Source organism: Brienomyrus brachyistius, chromosome 2 (genome assembly GCF_023856365.1).
Source record: "Brienomyrus brachyistius isolate T26 chromosome 2, BBRACH_0.4, whole genome shotgun sequence".
NCBI lineage: Eukaryota > Metazoa > Chordata > Actinopteri > Osteoglossiformes > Mormyridae > Brienomyrus > Brienomyrus brachyistius.
The window spans coordinates 40,464,457-40,480,219 of record NC_064534.1 but is presented as its reverse complement, the minus strand read 5'-3'; the positions used below and the strand labels follow the sequence as shown (position 1 = coordinate 40,480,219).

General features: G+C 43.6%; 4 non-coding genes and 2 pseudogenes across 4 annotated transcripts; all 6 read right to left on the bottom strand.

The window, feature by feature from the left end:
• Positions 1 to 959: 959 nt before the first annotated feature.
• Positions 960 to 1,078, bottom strand: LOC125736778 (5S ribosomal RNA). The gene has a single exon (XR_007396047.1). It is a non-coding gene; the product is annotated as a 5S ribosomal RNA (ribosomal RNA).
• Positions 1,079 to 2,156: 1,078 nt separating this feature from the next.
• On the bottom strand, positions 2,157 to 2,275 carry LOC125735261 (5S ribosomal RNA). The gene has a single exon (XR_007394558.1). It is a non-coding gene; the product is annotated as a 5S ribosomal RNA (ribosomal RNA).
• A 1,081-nt stretch (positions 2,276 to 3,356) lies between these two features.
• LOC125734840 (5S ribosomal RNA) lies at positions 3,357 to 3,475 on the bottom strand. The gene has a single exon (XR_007394143.1). It is a non-coding gene; the product is annotated as a 5S ribosomal RNA (ribosomal RNA).
• A 9,399-nt stretch (positions 3,476 to 12,874) lies between these two features.
• On the bottom strand, positions 12,875 to 12,993 carry LOC125730760 (5S ribosomal RNA). The gene has a single exon (XR_007391052.1). It is a non-coding gene; the product is annotated as a 5S ribosomal RNA (ribosomal RNA).
• Positions 12,994 to 14,071: 1,078 nt separating this feature from the next.
• LOC125732095 (5S ribosomal RNA) lies at positions 14,072 to 14,180 on the bottom strand (annotated as a pseudogene).
• A 1,074-nt stretch (positions 14,181 to 15,254) lies between these two features.
• Positions 15,255 to 15,363, bottom strand: LOC125731966 (5S ribosomal RNA; annotated as a pseudogene).
• Between the last annotated feature and the right edge of the window lie 400 nt (positions 15,364 to 15,763).

Genomic DNA, 15,763 nt, shown 5'->3' with positions numbered 1-15,763 from the left:
CATCCAATCGGCAGCGCCGGACCTACACCAAACATTCACCTAACTACTCAGACGGCAGCCTACCACAATTATTCCATTCTTTCCGCATCCGCACACTTCCTTCTTTTTAACTCCTTTTCACTACCGCACAGGTTAATCGCCGCACGTCCCCCGCCGGCAAACATTACTACTTTGCCTACTGCATGCAGGCTTCTCTTAACGACCCTCTGTTATCAACTCCGCTAACAGCCACAAAATCTCCGCCGCACGAAGCCCACTGGTAGCTGCTGAATCACATGCTTCCCCAAAACGTCGCGCTGTCAGAACACTGGGAGCTACACACACCAACAAGTCCATACTGCAGGCTGCAGCCAGAACAATTTTCTACATTCAAACATCGACGGCCTCTTCTCTCTAAAAATTCACCAGACCGCTTCTACCACCAGCAAAGAAGTTTCCATCCCTAATTCCTCTGTGATTCCCACTAACCTAAACATTAAGCTGGCATTGAAAGGTGTGAATTACCCCGGCCAATCTGTTCTTTTAAATACAGCTTTTAGCAAGTTTTGAAAGGAGAAGAGCAGAACTTGCTATGCCAATAATATCGAGTCTTCTGTGGCGAAGTGGTTTTTGCATAGAAAACAAAGCGGTGAGTTGAAGAGGAATTATATCAGTACTTTGTTTAAAACTGTGTGTAAAAAGCTGTCTCTTTATCATTAACAATAAGTTGTAAAACGTGAATGGGGAGTGACAGTCTTCAAGTTTGTGAGAAGATCGCGCCCTGGTGGAATAAAGGCACGAACAGCTTACAGCAGCTATAATTACCAGGCAGTATTTAGAGTAAAACGGTGTGTAAAAGCTGCCTTTATGAATGAAAGAAAAATATATATATATATATAAAATAGTAAAACGGAAGGGGAGTGATAGATTTAAATTAATCGTGAAGTGGAGCGCCCCCTGTATAAAGTAAAAGTGAGAAAAGCTTACAGCACCTGGTATTCCCAGGTGGTGTCCCATCCAAGTACTAACCAGACCCTAGCCTGTTTAGCTTTCGAGATCAGACGAGATCGGGCGCGTTCAGGGTGGTATGGCTGTAAGCGAGAGATGCTAGCAAAAATAGCCCTTTTGCATTACACGCGTCTATACATGCCAGTTAGTCCCATTGGATCCTACTCCTGGTTTTTTTTTTTTTTTTATCTGACTCACACTGCAGCACCACCATCCAATCGGCAGCGCCGGACCTACACCAAACATTCACCTAACTACTCAGCCGGCAGCCTACCACAATTATTCCATTCTTTCCGCATCTGCACACTTCCTTCTCTTTAACTCCTTTTCACTACCGCACAGGTTAATCGCCGCACGTCCCCCGCCGGCAAACATTACTCCTTTGCCTACCGCATGCAGGCTTCTCTTAACGACTCTCTGTTATCAACTCCGCTAACAGCCACAAAATCTCCGCCGCACGAAGCCCACTGGTAGCTGCTGAATCACATGCTTCCCCAAAACGTCGCGCTGTCAGAACACTGGGAGCTACACACACCAACAAGTCCATACTGCAGGCTGCAGCCAGAACAATTTTCTACATTCAAACATCGACGGCCTCTTCTCTCTAAAAATTCACCAGACCGCTTCTACCACCAGCAAAGAAGTTTCCATCCCTAATTCCTCTGTGATTCCCACTAACCTAAACATTAAGCTGGCATTGAAAGGTGTGAATTACCCCGGCCAATCTGTTCTTTTAAATACAGCTTTTAGCAAGTTTTGAAAGGAGAAGAGCAGAACTTGCTATGCCAATAATATCGAGTCTTCTGTGGCGAAGTGGTTTTTGCATAGAAAACAAAGCGGTGAGTTGAAGAGGAATTATATCAGTACTTTGTTTAAAACTGTGTGTAAAAAGCTGTCTCTTTATTATTAACAATAAGTTGTAAAACGTGAATGGGGAGTGACAGTCTTCAAGTTTGTGAGAAGATCGCGCCCTGGTGGAATAAAGGCACGAACAGCTTACAGCAGCTATAATTACCAGGCAGTATTTAGAGTAAAACGGTGTGTAAAAGCTGCCTTTATGAATGAAAGAAAAAATATATATATATATAAAATAGTAAAACGGAAGGGGAGTGATAGATTTAAATTAATCGTGAAGTGGAGCGCCCCCTGTATAAAGTAAAAGTGAGAAAAGCTTACAGCACCTGGTATTCCCAGGAGGTCTCCCATCCAAGTACTAACCAGACCCTACCCTGCTTGGCTTTCGAGATCGGATGAGATCGGGCGTGTTCAGGGTGGTATGGCCATAAGTGAGAGACGCTACCAAAAACAGCCCTTTTGCATTACACGCGTCTATACATGCCAGTTAGTCCCATTGGATCCTACTCCTGTTTTTTTTTTTTTTTTTATCTGACTCACACTGCAGCCCCACCATCCAATCGGCAGTGCCGGAACCACACCAAACATTCACCAAACTACTCAGCCGGCAGCCTACCACAATTATTCCATTCTTTCCGCATCTGCACACTTCCTTCTCTTTAACTCCTTTTCACTACCGCACAGGTTAATCGCCGCACGTCCCCCGCCGGCAAACATTACTCCTTTGCCTACCGCATGCAGGCTTCTCTTAATGACCTTCTGTTATCAACTCCGCTAACAGCCACAAAATCTCCGCCGCACGAAGCCCACTGGTAGCTGCTGAATCACATGCTTCCCCAAAACGTCGCGCTGTCAGAACACTGGGAGCTACACACACCAACAAGTCCATACTGCAGGCTGCAGCCAGAACAATTTTCTACATTCAAACATTGACGGCCTCTTCTCTCTAAAAATTCACCAGACCGCTTCTACCACCAGCAAAGAAGTTTCCATCCCTAATTCCTCTGTGATTCCCACTAACCTAAACATTAAGCTGGCATTGAAGGGTGTGAATTACCTCGGCCAACCTGCTCTTTTAAATACAGCTTTTAGCAAGTTTTGAAAGGAGGAGAAGTGAAGACCTTGCTATGCCAATAATAACGAGTCTTCTGTGGTGAAGTCGTTTTTGCATAGAAAACAAAGCGGTGAGTTGAAGAGGAATTATATTAGTACTTTGTTTAAAACTGTGTGTAAAAAGCTGTCTCTTTATTATTAACAATAAGTTGTAAAACGTGAATGGGGAGTGACAGTCTTCAAGTTTGTGAGAAGATCGCGCCCTGGTGGAATAAAGGCACGAACAGCTTACAGCACCTAGAATTACCAGGCAGTATTTAGAGTAAAACGGTTTCCAAAAGCTGCCTTTATGAAAGAGAGAGAAAAAAAAAATATATATAAAATAGTAAAATGGAAGGGAAGTGATAGATTTAAATTAATCGTGAAGTGGAGCGCCCCCTGTATAAAGTAAAAGTGAGAAAAGCTTACAGCACCTGGTATTCCCAGGAGGTCTCCCATCCAAGTACTAACCAGACCCTACCCTGCTTGGCTTCCGAGATCGGATCAGATCGGGCGTGTTCAGGGTGGTATGGCCATAAGCGAGAGATGCGACCAAAAACAGCCCTTTTGCATTACACACGTCTATACATGCCAGTTAGTCCCATTGGATCCTACTCCTGTTTTTTTTTTTTTTTTTTATATCTGACTCACACTGCAGCCCCACCATCCAATCGGCAGTGCCGGAACCACACCAAACATTCACCAAACTACTCAGCCGGCAGCCTACCACAATTATTCCATTCTTTCCGCATCCGCACACTTCCTTCTCTTTAACTCCTTTTCACTACCGCACAGGTTAATCGCCGCACGTCCCCCGCCGGCAAACATTACTCCTTTGCCTACCGCATGCAGGCTTCTCTTAATGACCTTCTGTTATCAACTCCGCTAACAGCCACAAAATCTCCGCCGCACGAAGCCCACTGGTAGCTGCTGAATCACATGTGTTAGGTTGAAGAAACAGTTGTTAATCATTTCTGTATGATCAGCAATGAGTGTAAATATATATGTATACGTTATTTCTTATCTTCTAGCCACATACTCTTAGCTATTGTACTCTAAGTAGGTGGTTAACAGCTGCCTACTTAGATAAGAATCTCACTTCCCTCTCTTGCGCCCCCCATTGACTATAAATATAGAAGCCAAGGGGAACCACCCTTTGTAACACATTCTGCTGTAGTTTGCATTGCAGAGAGTGTGGGTATCCTTGCAAGTAAAACTGTAACCTGTGTGTGTCTCATAAATGTGGAGTTGGGGTGGAAACGCCGGGCGCTTTCCCCAACATAGAATTTGGTCCTTCGAGCCGGATCCGAGGAACCCCGAAGACGTCTCCAGTACGCCGAGAGAAGCGACACCGAAGTCTGTCGACAGCCACTCGAAGTCGGGTGCAAGAAAGACCTGTGATGTGAATTCGTCATCAGGCCGGTGGTTAGAACTGCGCTCGACGTCTGGTGATGTCTGAAGGACCTCGGTGACGGATCAGAGAGCACACTATACAGGTGAGAGATACGGCACCTAAGTGAGTAGGTGGCCAATTGAGAGATACGGCACCTAAATAAGTAGGTGGCCAAGACATGCATGTGGTTGAGGTTAGCCGAAATTAACCGGGAGAGAAAGTAGGCGTTATTGGAAATATATACAGTGTTGTATGTGGATGTGTTTTTATAGGTTTTAGATTAACCTACACGATCCACCCTAAAAGCAACAACATACTGGTGACTGAAGGATAAAGGACGGGTTTCATCCCTGAAAACTAACACCGCTGCTCTAATAGTGAGCAGTAGAAGGCCATGTTAGTGTCCTCCTGAGGTCTCATGCCAGAGACTTGCTTTTAGGATATTTTATTTTTTGTAGTGTATCCATTAAAAGGTAACAATGGGGAAGAATCAAAGTAAACAAATGGAACTAGAGGGAGATGAGAAGTTTATGGAAGGATATAAGCCAGGATCAGGACAAATAAGTAGTCAGAGATGGAGGAAAAAACATGGGTTTGGAGGAAAACTCCACACTCCAGATATATTAAAATTACAGGGAAACTTAAAACTGGAGATGTTACAGACTACCAATAAGAAAGAAGGTAAAGACAGAAAAAAAGAATATGTGTTTTCTGATGCATGGTTAGAACAGAGTAAATTAAGAGATAATAAAAGACAGCAAAAAAAGGGAAATAAGGAGAAAAAATTACAGGCGACTTTAATCACACTAGATGAGGAGACGGCAACAAAATCTTCTGCCGCTCCAGTTCCCTTACTGCCCCCACAAATTCCAATGATTGCGCCTGCACCAGTTCCAGCTGTAAATAGACGACAAATAGGAGGAGGGGAATCATCTCGAATGATGACCCGAGGGTCTAACCCTTCTCTGTATCCGTTAAAGGATCTGGAGACAAGTAAAGTACGCTGGCATCCAAAAAATGACACAGAACAGGAAGACTGGGAGAATGATTTGGTGTGTCCCCTCGTAGAAGTGGCAAATCCAAATCGAGGCTCAAATAATGCAGGACCCGAAACTATGTTAGTATATAGACCCTGGACTGCTGAGGATAGAACAGCGGCTTTAAAAGGAATACCCCCGGTTGAAGAAGGGGTACCCGAGTTTTGGACTGCCATCCTAGAATTACAAAGTAGTTTTCATTTGAACGGCAGGGAAATGTATAGATGTCTCAGACAGTTGTTTACCCATAAATGGGGACGTGTAGCGGGAGACTTCACAGGACATGGTAATAATGATGAAGTCTTAGCACATGACTCGCAGGAACTCATACAAGCATTACGAGACTTGCGAAACAGGGTAGAGACAGCCTTCGTAAGACGCGCAGACTATGGACGAATAGCGCAATGTAAACAAAAAGATGGAGAGGAACCTGAGGATTTTATGGATAGAATGAGAGTTGTATTTAGAGGAAACTCAGGGATCCCATTTGATGAAGAGGCAGTAGGAGTGTACCAACAACAGCTAAAACGAGCTTTTGTCGCAGGCCTAAAGCCCGAATTGCGAAAATATCTTGACAAACATTGGGTACATCAGAATACTGGTTCAGTCCAACAAGCACTAGAATATGCCCAACACGCGCAGAGAGCGCAGAAACAGGAAAAGACAGACACAATATTCAGCGCCTCAGAAGTAGTAGCGCTAGTGCAAATGAATCCTCCGGGGAGGGGAGGATTCAGAGGAAGGTCAAGAGGCCGAGGAAGGGGGAGAGGTGTTTTCAGAAACAATTACAGGAATTCGTCTCAGCAAGATAACATTTGCTGGACATGCAGGAAACCTGGACACTTAGCTAGGAATTGTAGAGTAGGGAAACAACCATATAACCCAAACTCCATTGAAAACAATGATCAATGACCCCCCTCGGAGGCCCCTGTTACCGACACCATCCGAGGCAAAACAGAGGTGATTTTAAGAAAGGAAACGGAGGTCACTTTACAAGACCTTTTAGATAAGGAAATAGATTTACAAGCAGTGTGTCAGTTATTAGCAGAAAGGCAGTGGGAAACCTTGCCAAGTCGGAAGTTAGTCATAAACGGCAAAGTATATGAATGTCTGTGTGACACTGGAGCATGTAGGACTGTCCTAACCTCCAGTCCTCCCGGAGTCACATATTCTTCATCAGTCATAAATATAAAAACGGCAGGAGGTCAGACAGACAGACATCAGTTAACAAACCCAGTTGCAGTAAAAGATAAGGAAACTGGACTTGAATGTCAAGCACAGGTGTTAATAAGCCCTTCTTGTCCTGTTAACTTGTTAGGCCGAGACCTTATGGTACAAATGGGCATTAGCGTGGTTGCCACAGCCACTGGCATGAAAGCAATCGTAAATGAGGAAGCTTATGTTGTGCAAGGAACCACAACACCACAATATTACTGGTCTCTGGACCTAGGGGGAACTGCACAGACACGTACCCGTATCTGGCTCCTGTTGGAGCTATGATGAGAAACACAATGTGTGGCGGTTTCCTTTGGGATGGAGAGTTCAAACCACTCCCACCACACACTTAAAGGACCCAACCTGACAAATTTTTTCAACCCTGGAGGAGGGATCATGTCTAGATCTAGATCACCTCCCAGAAGGGTTATGGTCCTCCTCCCCCACTGATGTAGGGCTGGTAAAGGGATTCCCACCTTACAAAGTAACTGTGAAATCAGAACACCGTCCGGTAGTTAGGCAATACCCATTAAAACCTGAAGCAGAGAAAGGTATAGCCCCTGTAGTGCAAGACATGTTAGCATCAGGAATATTGCGAGAGGCTCCTGAAGCCACTTGCAACACTCCTATCTTTCCAGTCCAGAAGGGACATACAGGGAAATGGCGCATGGTGCAGGATTTAAGACCAGTTAATAACATAGTGAAACATGCAGCACCAGACGTGCCTAACCCACACTTATTGCTCAACTCATTGACTCCTGATAAAAGCTACTTCTCAGTAGTGGATCTTAGTAATGCATTTTTCTCAGTACCATTGCACCCTGATTCTCAACATTTATTTGGATTTACCTATAAAGGGAAAAAATATACATATACTAGACTCCCTCAGGGATTTTCTGAAAGTCCACATGTATATACCATGGCCCTTAGATACTCTATGAGTACCTGTGAAATACCATCACATAGTCAGGTATTACTATACGTGGATGATATCTTAATAGCAGCAGATTCAGAACAACATTGCAAAGAAACTACCCTAACTGTGCTTCAGCATTTATACAATACTGGACATAAAGCTTCTAAACAGAAGTTGCAGTATTGCAAAAAGACAGTTGTCTATTTAGGGCATAACCTTTCACAAAAAGGTCGCTCGCTGCTAGAGATAAGGAAACAAGCTATACAGGAAGCACCTAAACCACAGACTAAACAACAGATGATGTCCTTTTTAGGGCTCTGCAATTATTGTAGAGAATGGTTACCAGATTATGCTTTTCTAGTTCAACCTTTGCAAAATTTAATATACGGGAAGGAGATGACTCTAAAGGACAAAATACAATGGACTGAGGACGGAGAAAATGCTTTTACAAATTTAAAAAGAATGTTGCAAACCAATGTGACCCTTGCTCTACCAGATTATCAACAACCATTCACCCTATGTGTAGATGCTAATCAAGGTTATATGAAAGCAGTATTAACACAGCCATTCGGAGCAAAAGAGAGACCGTTAGCATTCTATTCAAAACGATTAGATGCAGTAGCAGCTGGCTTTCCACAGTGTTTACAGGCATGTGCAGCTGCTGCAGAAGCAGTAAAGGTATCAGCAGAATTGGTACTTTGTCACCCCCTCATACTTAAAGTTCCTCATTCTGTGTCTCTAATCTTGTTGCAGACACCGCTTCCATTCTTAACACATACAAGACATCTTACCTTAGTGTCACTTTTGCTCTCACAACCTAACATTGAACTTCAGCGGTGTGGCCTATTGAACCCTAGCACGCTCCTCCCTACCGCAGAGGATGGGGAGCCACATTCTTGCAAAGCAACAATAGAAGAACAAACAAAACCAAGAGCAGATATTCTGCAAACTTTTATACCAGGATCAGAAGTTGTTTATGTAGATGGCTCAGCATCAAAAAATGATATGGGAAAAAATAAAGTTGGGTATGCTGTAGTTACATCTACTGAAGTGTTAGAAGCCAATGCACTTCCCTCTACTTGTTCAGCACAAGCGGCTGAACTCTATGCTGTGATCAGGGCATGTGAACTGTTCAAGAACAAGTCACTTACTATCTACACTGATAGTCAATATGTGTTTGCAGCTGTCCATCACTATGCAAGAGTCTGGAAAAATAGAGGTTTTAGAACATCACAGGGCACATCTCTTACTCATACAAATTTGCTACTTAGATTATTAGACGTTGTGCATTTACCGACTCACTTTGCACTGTGCAAATGCAAAGCACACCAGACTGATGACTCTGCAGAAACCGCAGGAAATAGTTTTGCAGATAAAACCGCCAAAGAAGCGGCACTGAAACAACCTACCACAGTGGCAGACATTCTTTTTATAGATAGCGATGTGCTATGTGATGCACAGATTCATGCTCCTAAAATAGAAGTACAAAGTTGGATCAAAAGAGGAGCAATACAACGAGAGAAAGTTTACTATATGAATGACAAGCCCATCCTACCAAAAAATTTATACAAAACAGCTGCTTTGGTGAGCCATGGAAATACTCATGTCTCAACAGGAGGGATGGTACATATCATACAACAATATTTCTATGCTATAAATTTTTCTGATTATGCAAAACAATTTTGTAGGACATGCTTAATTTGTTGTAAACACAATGCACAAGGAAACATCAGACCAAAACGTGGCCAGTTCCCCACAGCTGAGTATCCGTTTCAAGTTGTACATATGGATTTTATTGAATTATCTTGGTCACAAGGAAAGAAATACTGTCTAGTTATTATAGACACCTTTTCTAAGTGGGTAGAAATATACCCTGTAAAGCACTGTGATGCAATGACCGTTGCAAAATGTTTGGTAAGCCATTATTTCCCTACCTATGGCATACCTCATATTATAAGATCAGACAATGGGACTCATTTTGTAAATCAGACTATGTCCCTTTGCTCACAAGCATTAGGTTTTACGCTTAAGAATCATTGTGCGTATCACCCCCAGAGCGCAGGCTTAGGGGAAAGGACCAACGGCACTATTAAAACAAGGCTAAGAAAGACAGTGGAAGAGACAAAAAGGCCGTGGCCAGAATGTTTGTCTCTAGTAAAATTATGGATGAGAATAACTCCCACTCCTGCAGGATTGACACCTTTTGAAATAGTGTATGGTAGACCATTTCCCCTAGCAACTGAAATGAATGACATAGAAAAAGCAGACCGAGAAAATACGCTGGCTGATTGGATGCGTAAACTACTAACATCACAACAAAAACATAGCCCCAGTAGTCTGCCGGTAAATTCTGTTTCTACTCAACAGGATAACTTGCAGCCGGGAGATTGGGTCCTGGTCAAGGTCCTGTTGCGGAAAGATTGGAGCACACCTCGGTGGGACGGTCCTTATCAAGTCCTCCTCACAACACCAACAGCAGTAAAGATCGCAGAACGACCTTCCTGGATACACAAAAGTCACTGTAAACCCATCAAGCCCTTATCAGAGGCCTCAGCAACAGAGTAGCAGTGGAAGTCCGCTACAAAGGCACAGTAACCAATAGGGTGCTGTTGTCTCAACCCGGTGAAGAAAACAACTGAGCTGCACTCTATTTAGGATGGCCCTGATAGGGTGGGGATGTGGTAAAGTGACTCTAGGGGTCATTCTTGTTGTAGGACTTGTATGGTTGTCCTTGCTCTCACCAGCTCCATTACAGCACCTACGGCGATGGACCCATGATGACTTCCATCTACGCCCGTTGCCCGCTGACCACTCACATCCATTTATGCAAAACTACTGGTACCGATATGTACATGATACTGTAACAGCGAAAAATGTGACAAATTGCTATGTTTGTTCAGTAATGCCCACTCATAGTGAAGGACCTACGGTGTATGGTAAAGCTATGAACATATCCCAAGCCAAGTGCGCTGCTTCTTTCGCAGGAATAGGATACCAGAGCCGTCTTTCCCTTATATTTTCGCTAGCAGGGGAAGATGTGAACATAACTATACCTGGGACTAATAGAATGACAGTGGTCCGAATTAAGTATCAGGAGGCTACAGGAAACTACCCAGATGACGTTGGGTTTCAAAATGGTACCTGTATACAGGATTTCTGGGTAGACTTCGCTGTTGCTAAAACTAATGTCTCACTTCCTTTTTCTGTCTTGATGGAAAGAGACCCACTGACATATCAGCATGCCATTTGTTTTAAGCAAGATAATGGTACGCGATGGATAGGAGGAAACACCACGAACTGTAACCTAACATATGTAGACAGCATGTATGGATCTCCAATTTCGATGCTTCGCCCCAGTAATGGAACATATTGGGTGGACGGAGTAGCATGGTTGTGTGGACCTCGTGCATACTTTGTCTTACCACCGAACTGGTTTGGAGTATGCGCTCTTATTTTTGTTTCAGATCACACCTTCCTGATAGCACAGGAAAGTAAAACTTTCTTCAGAAGCAGGAGAAGGCGTTCGATATCAATACAACCCCATGATAGTGTGTGGGGAACCGACGTGCCCGCTGAACATAAATTGTGGGGAACAGGCAGTAAAGTTATGCTGGCCCTGTTCCCTGGGCTAGGAATCGGAAAACTCATGCTACGCGTAGAAACTCTAAATTATAGACTAGGTCTATTTATGAATGATTCGATACTGATTAACCAAAAACAAAATGAACAATTAGACATAACCAGACAGATGGTAATCCAGAATCGTATGGCATTAGACCTACTGACAGCCGCACAAGGAGGAGTATGTGTCCTCCTGAACCAAACGTGCTGCACTTACATTCCTGACAATGTGCACTCACCCAATATGACATCTGCCTTAGACCGCCTCCGAAACTTACAAAAAGTGATGACCATGGACAGTCGACCGCAGTCCTCCTCATCCTGGTTAGACTGGTTTATTACAGGAACATGGTGGTCAATACTGATGAAAACATGCCTACCTCTTCTTTTGTTTTTCATTTTATTTTTCTGTTGTTTTATTACTGTTATACCATGTTTGAAAATGTTTATTAATCAAGCTCTTAATGCTGCTTTTCGGACACGCAGTACAATGTTTCTCTCCCTTACCCAAACTATAGAGACAGAGCCTGTTTCCAACGATGGCGATGAAGAAGACATATAATTCATAATGACGGCCGAGCCGAAAGCACCCGTGCAGGGCTCGGACATGAAGAACCGGAATTAAATGTTTTCCAGGATAATGACAATGTGGTCTAAATGAAGGTTGTACCTAAAGTGCTTTTGCAACTTGTACAATGTTGATGCTTCTGATCATACTGTCATGATAAACAGGAGGGACTGTTAGGTTGAAGAAACAGTTGTTAATCATTTCTGTATGATCAGCAATGAGTGTAAATATATATGTATACGTTATTTCTTATCTTCTAGCCACATACTCTTAGCTATTGTACTCTAAGTAGGTGGTTAACAGCTGCCTACTTAGATAAGAATCTCACTTCCCTCTCTTGCGCCCCCCATTGACTATAAATAAAGAAGCCAAGGGGAACCACCCTTTGTAACACATTCTGCTGTAGTTTGCATTGCAGAGAGTGTGGGTACCCTTGCAAGTAAAACTGTAACCTGTGTGTGTCTCATAAATGTGGAGTTGGGGTGGAAACGCCGGGCGCTTTCCCCAACAACATGCTTCCCCAAAACGTCGCGCTGTCAGAACACTGGGAGCTACACACACCAACAAGTCCATACTGCAGGCTGCAGCCAGAACAATTTTCTACATTCAAACATTGACGGCCTCTTCTCTCTAAAAATTCACCAGACCGCTTCTACCACGAGCAAAGAAGTTTCCATCCCTAATTCCTCTGTGATTCCCACTAACCTAAACATTAAGCTGGCATTGAAGGGAGTGAATTACCCCGGCCAATCTGTTCTTTTAAATACAGCTTTTAGCAAGTTTTGAAAGGAGAAGAGCAGAACTTGCTATGCCAATAATATCGAGTCTTCTGTGGCGAAGTGGTTTTTGCATAGAAAACAAAGCGGTCAGTTGAAGAGGAATTATATTAGTACTTTGTTTAAAACTGTGTGTAAAAAGCTGCTCTTTATTATTAACAATAAGTTGTAAAACGTGAATGGGGAGTGACAGTCTTCAAGTTTGTGAGAAGATCGCGCCCTGGTGGAATAAAGGAACGAACAGCTTACAGCAGCTATAATTACCAGGCAGTATTTAGAGTAAAACGGTGTGTAAAAGCTGCCTTTATGAATGAGAGAAAAAAGAAATATATAAAATAGTAAAATGGAAGGGGAGTGATAGATTTAAATTAATCGTGAAGTGGAGCGCCCCCAGTATCAAGTAAAAGTGAGAAAAGCTTACAGCACCGGGTATTCCCAGGAGGTCTCCCATCCAAGCACTAACCAGACCCTACCCTGCTTGGCTTCCGAGATCAGACGAGACCGGGCGTGTTCAGGGTGGTATGGCCGTGAGCGAGAAAAACTACCAAAAACAGCCCTTTTGCATTACACGCCTCTATACATGCCAGTTGGTCCCATTGGATCCTACTAATGTTCTTTTTTTTTTTTTATCTGACTCACACTGCAGCCCCACCATCCAATCGGCAGTGCCGGAACCACACCAAACATTCACCAAACTACTCAGCCGGCAGCCTACCACAATTATTCCATTCTTTCCGCATCCGCACACTTCCTTCTCTTTAACTCCTTTTCACTACCGCACAGGTTAATCGCCGCACGTCCCCCGCCGGCAAACATTACTCCTTTGCCTACCGCATGCAGGCTTCTCTTAATGACCTTCTGTTATCAACTCCACTAACAGCCACAAAATCTCCGCCGCACGAAGCCCACTGGTAGCTGCTGAATCACATGTTTCCCCAAAACGTCGCGCTGTCAGAACACTGGGAGCTACACACACCAACAAGTCCATACTGCAGGCTGCAGCCAGAACAATTTTCTACATTCAAACATTGACGGCCTCTTCTCTCTAAAAATTCACCAGACCGCTTCTACCACCAGCAAAGAAGTTTCCATCCCTAATTCCTCTGTGATTCCCACTAACCTAAACATTAAGCTGGCATTGAAGTGTGTGAATTACCATGGCCAACCTGCTCTTTTAAATACAGCTTTTAGCAAGTTTTGAAAGGAGGAGAAGAGCAGACCTTGCTATGCCAATAATATCAAGTCTTTTGTGGTGAAGTGGTTTTTGCATAGAAAACAAAGTGGTGAGTTGAAGAGGAATTATATCAGTACTTTGTTTAAAACTGTGTGTAAAAAGCTGTCTTTTTATCATTAACAATAAGTTGTAAAACGTGAATGGGGAGTGACAGTCTTCAAGTTTGTGAGAAGATCGCGCCCTGGTGGAATAAAGGCACGAACAGCTTACAGCACCTAGAATTACCAGGAAATATTTAGAGTAAAACGGTTTCTAAAAGCTGGCTTTATGAAAGAGAGAAAAAATATATATATATAAAATAGTAAAACGGAAGGGGAGTGCTAGATTTAAATTAATCGTGAAGTGGAGCGCCCCCGGTATAAAGTAAAAGTGAGAAAAGCTTACAGCAACTGGTATTCCCAGGCAGTCTCCCATCCAAATACTAACCAGACCCTACCCTGCTTAGCTTCCAAGATCAGGTGTGTTCAGGGTGGTATGGCCATAAGCGAGAGACGCTACTCAAACAGCCCTTTTGCATTAAACGCCTCTATACATGCCAGTTAGTCACATTGGATCCTACTCCTGTTTTTTTTGTTTTTTATCTAACTCACACTGCAGCACCACCATCCAATCGGCAGTGCCGGACCCACACCAAACATTCACCAAACTACTCAGCCGGCAGCCTACCACAATTATTCCATTCTTTCCGCATCCGCACACTTCCTTCTCTTTCACTCCTTTTCACTACCGCACAGGTTAATCGCCGCACGTCCCCCGCCGGCAAACATTACTCCTTTGCCTACCGCATGCAGGCTTCTCTTAACGACTCTCTGTTATCAACTCCGCTAACAGCCACAAAATCTCCGCCGCACGAAGCCCACTGGTAGCTGCTGAATCACATGCTTCCCCAAAACGTCGAGCTGTCAGAACACTGGGAGCTACACACACCAACAAGTCCATACTGCAGGCTGCAGCCAGAACAATTTTCTACATTCAAACATCGACGGCCTCTTCTCTCTAAAAATTCACCAGACCACTTCTACCACCAGCAAAGAAGTTTCCATCCCTAATTCCTCTGTGATTCCCACTAACCTAAACATTAAGTTGGCATTGAAGGGTGTGAATTACCCCGGCCAACCTGCTCTTTTAAATACAGCTTTTAGCGAGTTTTGAAAGGAGGAGAAGAGCAGACCTTGCTATGCCAATAATATCGAGTCTTCTGTGGTCAAGCGGTTTTTGCATAGAAAACAAACCGGTGATTTAAAGAGGAATTATATCAGTACTTTGTTTAAAACTGTGTGTAAAAAGCTGTCTCTTTATTATTAACAATAAGTTGTAAAACGTGAATGGGGAGTGACAGTCTTCAAGTTTGTGAGAAGATCGCGCCCTGGTGGAATAAAGGCACGAACAGCTTACAGCACCTAGAATTACCAGGCAGTATTTAGAGTAAAACGGTGGGTAAAAGCTGCCTTTATGAATGAGAGAAAAAAGAAATATATAAAATAGTAAAATGGAAGAGGAGTGATAGATTTAAATTAATCGTGAAGTGGAGCGCCCCCTGTATAAAGTAAAAGTGAGAAAAGCTTACAGCACCTGGTATTCCCAGGTGGTCTCCCATCCAAGTACTAACCAGACCCTAGCCTGTTTAGCTTCCGAGATCAGGCGTGTTCAGGGTGGTATGGCTGTAAGCGAGAGACGCTACCAAAAATAGCCCTTTTGCATTACACGCGTCTATACATTCCAGTTAGTCCCATTGGATCCTACTCCTGTTTTTTTTTTTTTTTTTTATCTGACTCACACTGCAGCCCCACCATCCAATCGGCAGTGCCGGAACCACACCAAACATTCACCAAACTACTCAGCCGGCAGCCTACCACAATTATTCCATTCTTTCCGCATCTGCACACTTCCTTCTCTTTAACTCCTTTTCACTACCGCACAGGTTAATCGCCGCACGTCCCCCGCCGGCAAACATTACTCCTTTGCCTACCGCATGCAGGCTTCTCTTAATGACCTTCTATTATCAACTCCGCTAACAGCCACAAAATCTCCGCCGCACGAAGCCCACTGGTAGCTGCTGAATCACATGC